The sequence below is a fragment of the Acinonyx jubatus genome, chromosome E1 (genome assembly GCF_027475565.1).
Source record: "Acinonyx jubatus isolate Ajub_Pintada_27869175 chromosome E1, VMU_Ajub_asm_v1.0, whole genome shotgun sequence".
NCBI classification, from domain to species: domain Eukaryota; kingdom Metazoa; phylum Chordata; class Mammalia; order Carnivora; family Felidae; genus Acinonyx; species Acinonyx jubatus.
Window position 1 is genome coordinate 49,158,864 of NC_069397.1, and position 6,000 is coordinate 49,164,863.

General features: G+C 41.4%; 1 protein-coding gene across 1 annotated transcript in view; it reads right to left on the reverse strand.

The window, feature by feature from the left end:
- The window catches only part of ABCA10 (ATP binding cassette subfamily A member 10), an 83,311-nt gene extending 77,737 nt beyond the window's left edge, over positions 1 to 5,574 (reverse strand). The window contains exons 1-2 of the mRNA XM_053212401.1: positions 5,262 to 5,574; positions 3,803 to 3,880 (exon numbers count right to left, since the gene is read on the reverse strand). The gene's annotated coding sequence lies outside the window, so the exon portion shown is untranslated. The remainder of the gene's footprint in view (positions 1 to 3,802; positions 3,881 to 5,261) is intronic.
- Between the last annotated feature and the right edge of the window lie 426 nt (positions 5,575 to 6,000).

The window sequence follows — 6,000 nt, forward strand, 5'->3', positions numbered from 1 at the left end:
TGCCTTCGCTGCATCCCAAAGCATTTGGATTGTTGTATTTTCATTTTCGTTTGTTTCCATATATTTTTTAATTTCTTCTCTAATTGCCTGGTTGACCCACTCTTCTTTAGTATTTAACCTCCATGCTTTTGGAGGTTTTCCAGACCTTTTCCTGTGGTTGATTTCAAGCTTCATAGCAGTGTGGTCTGAAAGTATGCATGGTGTGATCTCAATTCTTGTATACTTATGAAGAGCTGTTTTGTGACCCAGAATGTGATCTATCTTGGAGAATGTTCCATGTGCACTCGAGAAGAAAGTATATTCTATTGCTTTGGGATGCAGAGCTCTAAATATATTTGTCAAGTCCATCTGATCTAATGTATCATTCAGGGCCCTTGTTTCTTTATTGACCGTGTGTCTAGATGATCTATCCATTTCTGTAAGTGGAGTCATAAGTCCCCTGCAATTACCACATTCTTATCAATAAGGTTGCTTATGCTTGTGAGTAATTGTTTTATATATTTGAGGGCTCCTGTATTCGGCGCATAGACATTTATAATTGTTAGCTCTTCCTGATGGATAGACCCTGTGATTATTATATAATGCCCTTCTTCATCTCTTGTTACAGCCTTTAATTTAAAGTCTAGTTTGTCTGATATAAGTATGGCTACTCCAGCTTTCTTTTGACTTCCAGTGGCATGATAAATAGTTCTCCATCCCCTCACTCTCAATCTGAAGGTGTCCTCAGGTCTAAAATGAGTCTCTTGTAGACAGCAAATAGATGGGTCTTGTTTTTTTATCCATTCTGATACCCTATGTCTTTTGGTTGGCGCATTTAGTCCATTTACATTCAGTGTTAATATAGAAAGATATGGGTTTAGAGTCATTGTGATGTCTGTAGGTTTCATGCTTGTAGCGATGTCTCTGGTACTTTGTCTCACAGGATCCCCCTTAGGATCTCTTGTAGGCCTGGTTTAGTGGTGACGAATTCCTTCAGTTTTTGTTTGTTTGGGAAGACCTTTATCTCTCCTTCTATTCTAAGTGACAGACTTGCTGGATAAAGGATTCTTGGATGCATATATTTTCTGTTCATCACATTGAAGATTTCCTGCCATTCCTTTCTGGCCTGCCAAGTTTCAGTAGAGAGATCGGTCACGAGTCTTATAGGTCTCCCTCTATATGTTAGAGCACGTTTATCCCTCGCTGCTTTCAGAATTTTCTCTTTATCCTTGTACTTTGCCAGTTTCACTATGATACGTCGTGCAGAAGATCGATGCAAGTTACGTCTGAAGGGAGTTCTCTGTGCCTCTTGGATTTCAATGCCCTTTTCCTTCCCCAGATCAGGGAAGTTCTCAGCTATGATTTCTTCAAGTACACCTTCAGCACCTTTCCCTCTCTCTTCCTCCTCTGGAATACCAATTATGCACAGATTATTTCTCTTTAGTGCATCACTTAGTTCTCTAATTTTCCCCTTGTACTCCTGGATTTTTTTATCTCTCTTTTTCTCAGCTTCTTCTTTTTCCATAATTTTATCTTCTAGTTCACCGATTCTCTCCTCTGCCTCTTCAATCCGAGCCGTGGTCGTCTCCATTTTATTTTGCAGCTCATTGATAGCATTTTTTAGCTCCTCCTGGCTGTTCCTTAGTCCCTTGATCTCTGTAGCAATAGATTCTCTGCTGTCCTCTATACTGTTTTCAAGCCCAGCGATTAATTTTATGACTATTATTGTATATTCACTTTCTGTTATATTGTTTAAATTGTTTTTGATCAGTTCGTTAGCTTTCGTTATTTCCTGGAGGTTTTTTTGAGGGGAATTCTTCTGTTTCATCATTTTGGATAGTCCCCGGAGTGGTGCGGAACTGCGGGGCACTTCCCCTGTGCTGTCTTGAATAACTCGCGTTGGTGGGCGGGGTCGCAGTCCGATCTGATGTCTGCCCCCAGCCCACGGCTGGGGCCACAGTCACACTGGTGTGTGCCTTCTCTTCCCCTCTTCTAGGGGCGGGATTCACTGTGGGGTGGCGTGGCCCATCTGGGCTACTTGCACACTGCCAGGCTTGTGGTGCTGGGGATCTGGAGTATTAGCTGGAGTGGATGGCCAAGATGCACAGGGGCGGGAGGGGCAGGCTCAGCTCGCTTTTCCTTCAGAGAACCGCTTCGGGAGGGGCCCTCTGGCACCAGGAGGGAGTCAGACCCGCCACCGGAGGGATGGATCGGCAGAAGCACAGCGTTGGGTGATTGCGCCGTGCGAGCAAGTTGCCTGGCAGGAACTGGTTTCCTTTGGGATCTTGGCTGGGGGATGGGCGAGGGAGATGGCGCTGGCGAGCGCCTTTGTTTCCCACCAAGCTGCGCTCTGTCGTCCAGGGCTCAACAACTCTCCCTCCTGTTGTCCTCCAGCCCTCCCGTTCTCCGAGCAGAGCTGTTAGCTTATAAGTTTCCAGATGTTAAGTCCCACTCACTGTCAGAACACACTCCATCCGGCCCCTCCGCTTTTGCCAGCCAGACTCGGGGGCTCTGCTTGGCCAGCGAGCCGCCCCTCCGCCCCGGCTGCCTCCCGCCAGTCCGTGGAGGGCGCACCGCCTCGCCGTCCTTCCTACCCTCTTCCGTGGGCCTCTCGTCTGCGCTTGGCTCCGGAGACTCCGTTCTGCTAGTCTTCTGGTGGTTTTCTGGGTTATTTAGGCAGGTGTAGGTGGAATCCAAGTGATCCGCAGGAGGCCGTGAGCCCAGTGTCCTCCTACGCCGCCATCTTCCCCCCGTCTTGTTTGATCTTTTCAAAAAGAACAGCTTTAGTTTTAATGATCGAAACTGTTATTTTATTTTGACTCATTGTTTTTACTTTCATCATTATTATCTCCTCTACTTTATTATGAAATGTCTTAAACATATAGGATAACACAGCAGAATGTAACAAAATCCCAGATACATATATATGTTCCTCAAACTTAAAAAGTTAGTATTTTGTCACATTTGGTTTACTTGATTGATTGATTGATTGTTTTTTAAGTTTATTTATTTATTTTTGAGGGGGGAGGAGCAGAGAGAGATGGAGAGAGAGAGAATCAATCCCAAGCAGGCTCCACGCTGTCAGTACAGAGTCCAACAAGGGGCCGATTCCACGAACTGTGAAATCACGACCGGAGCCAAAATCAAGAGGCAGGCACTTAACTGACTAAGCCATCCAGGCGCTCCTATTTATTTATTTTTTAAAACAAAATAAAAAATAAAACTGTTTAAGTTAAAGAAAAAAAATTACATGTACATTTAAAGTATCCTTTGTAAAAAAAAAAAAAAAGTAAACTCCCTAATCTTAATCTGTTCCTTCAGCCCAGCACATCTTTTCCCACTCATTTTTGCTTTATGACTTATATATGAATTTCTAAACAGAATATGCCATTATTTTATGGGTTTTTAAATTACAAAAATAATATAATGCTGTATACGTCATTCCGCAACTTGCCTTTTTACCTGATTTTACTTTTATTTTATATATCCATGTCGATCCATGATGATCTAATTAATTTTTTAAATTTTTAAAAAAACGAATAAAATACAATAATTTAAAACTTACCTAGTGGGGCACCTGGGTAGCTCAGTTGGTTAAGTATCCGACTCTTGATTTCAGCTCAGATCATGATCTCACGGTTTGTGAGTTCAAAGCCCCACATCAGGTTCTGCGCTGACAGCATAGAGCCTGCTTGGGATTCTCTCTCTCTCTCTCTCTCTCTCTCTCTCTCTGCCCCTCCTACTCATGCTTGTGCGCTCTTTCTCACTGTCTCACTCTCTTAAAAATAAACAAACATTAAAAATTTTTTCAAATAAAACTTACCTATCATTGGTCATTGAGGCTGCATAGTTTTTCATTCTTATAAACAGGCTGTTGTGACTTCCTGGCACCTGCCTCCTTCTGTGATGGTCAACAGAGTACGGAGAGCACATCCCAGAGAGTGCATTAATGTGAAGTAAGAAAATATTAGAACTTGTTTGCATTTATTTTTCACCAAAAATATTGACTTACTAATATTTGATATATGGATTGAAAATGGTGCTTTTAATCAGTATAGCTGTAAATCGGAAATGTCTCGTGGAGCCTACACGAAGTTTCTGAAATATGAGGGGAAGCCCTACAAGGCTGAGGTGTTGATGGTGATCCATTTATCTATTCATTTCTCAGCATTTGAATCACATAAGGTTGGGCGATTACATAGCTTTACACATTATACTATCTCCGTTTAGCCTCAACATGACTTAAAAGGATTTCTGCAAAAACAAAACAAAAAGCCATAAAACGTGTATTGCAAAATTTTTTAATAATGCAGAAACAGGTGAAAAATAGGAACATTGCACTTCAAGTATGAGTTTCTTAGATACCACATTACAAGGTAAAAAGTGTGACCACATATTCGTAATTGACAAGAACGATTTCATCTTTATCTAAACCTATGGAGTTTATAGTTTATTGTTGTGAACATTTTAATAATATTAACCCAATAAAACATGTACACAGTGTTGATAGTTTAAAAAATTAAATTTACAGAGCGCCTGGGTGGCTCCGCCAGTTAAGCATCTGCCTTCAGCTCAGGTCATCATCTCACAGTTTGTGAGTTTGAGCCTCACATCGGGCTCTCTGCTGTCAGCACAGAGCCTGCTTCAGATGCTCTTTCCCCGCTCTCTCTGCCCCTGCCCCACTCACTCTCTCTCTCTCTCTCTCTCTTAAAAATAAACTTAAAACGTTTTTTTAAAAGGCTTTAAAAAATTAAATTGAAACACATACATTAAGAGCGCATGATACAAAGTCATTTTACTAATAGAGTATAAGGTCCTGAGGGCACCTGGCTGTTTCAGCTGGTACAGCATCAGACTCTTGATCCGAGAATTGTGAGTTCAAGCCCCACATTGGGCATGGGCCTACTTAAGAAAAAAAAAGAAGTAAAATCTCAGATGTAGGAACACTGCTCTGGATGTGGGATTTCTTGGTCATGATGTGTGTACAGCTTTATCTTTATTAATATCATCAACCTGACATCCAAAAGTTTTTAAATACAGCTTTTAACCGACACCATATGAAAGTTCCCATTTCCCTAACTCCTCGAACACCTTCCACTAGATGAATTATTAAAATTTTGAAAAATCGTATGTGAAATAATTGTTGGTTTGCAAACTCAGGAGCTTCCCAGGTGAAATTTGAAACTGGTGTGGTGGACAGAAGGAAGGCAAGGAGAGACTGAAGACAGAGGCAGGCCACTCCAGATGGGCAGGAGGCAGTATTAAGAAGAGAGCTTACTTACCAGGCTTGTTCTGGGCGCCTCAAGACCAGATCTCTGAACCCGCTACCAGAATCTTGAACGTTCATATAGAGGCCTTAACGAGGTTCTGACGTGGACACCCTCCAGAGGGTCTCAACATATAGCTTTCTCAGGGCTGCATCCTTGAAGACTGCTCGGGCAGGGGGGCAGCTGATGGAACATACAAAGTTTAGGAAGGAACATAGAAAGGACGGAGGAGGGTGTGCAGAGCCTCTGATTGCCTGAGGCCAGCCAGCAGGTCAACTGGTCATCACATCCTTCCGATGACCTCCTCCACCAAGAATATCTGATTTTTGCATTTGTAGCTTAATTTTAAAAGAACTTCTTCATCATGTTGAATTCCCCCCTCCCCAACATGATGAAACTGTTTATCTGGGTCCCTTCTACATCCTTCAGTAAAATGTGTATGTTTTACCTTAAATGTCTTTTCATGTCTTTTGTAAAAAAAAATTTTTTTTTGGCCATAGCATAGAATTTCCATTACTAACTTAATAGGATCTATTTTTAAATATATTTTCTACTTAATTGTTGCCTGTGTATAGAAGCACTATAAATTTTTTATGTTAATTTGAACTTCACTGAACTATTATTTATTCTAACTATAAATTTAAAAAAATTCTAAACAACACATTTATCTGCTACTAATGAGTTTTACAATATCGGTTTTGTAACCATCTTTACAACTCTCTGAAGTTGAATTCCTGGCATAAAACCCACTTGT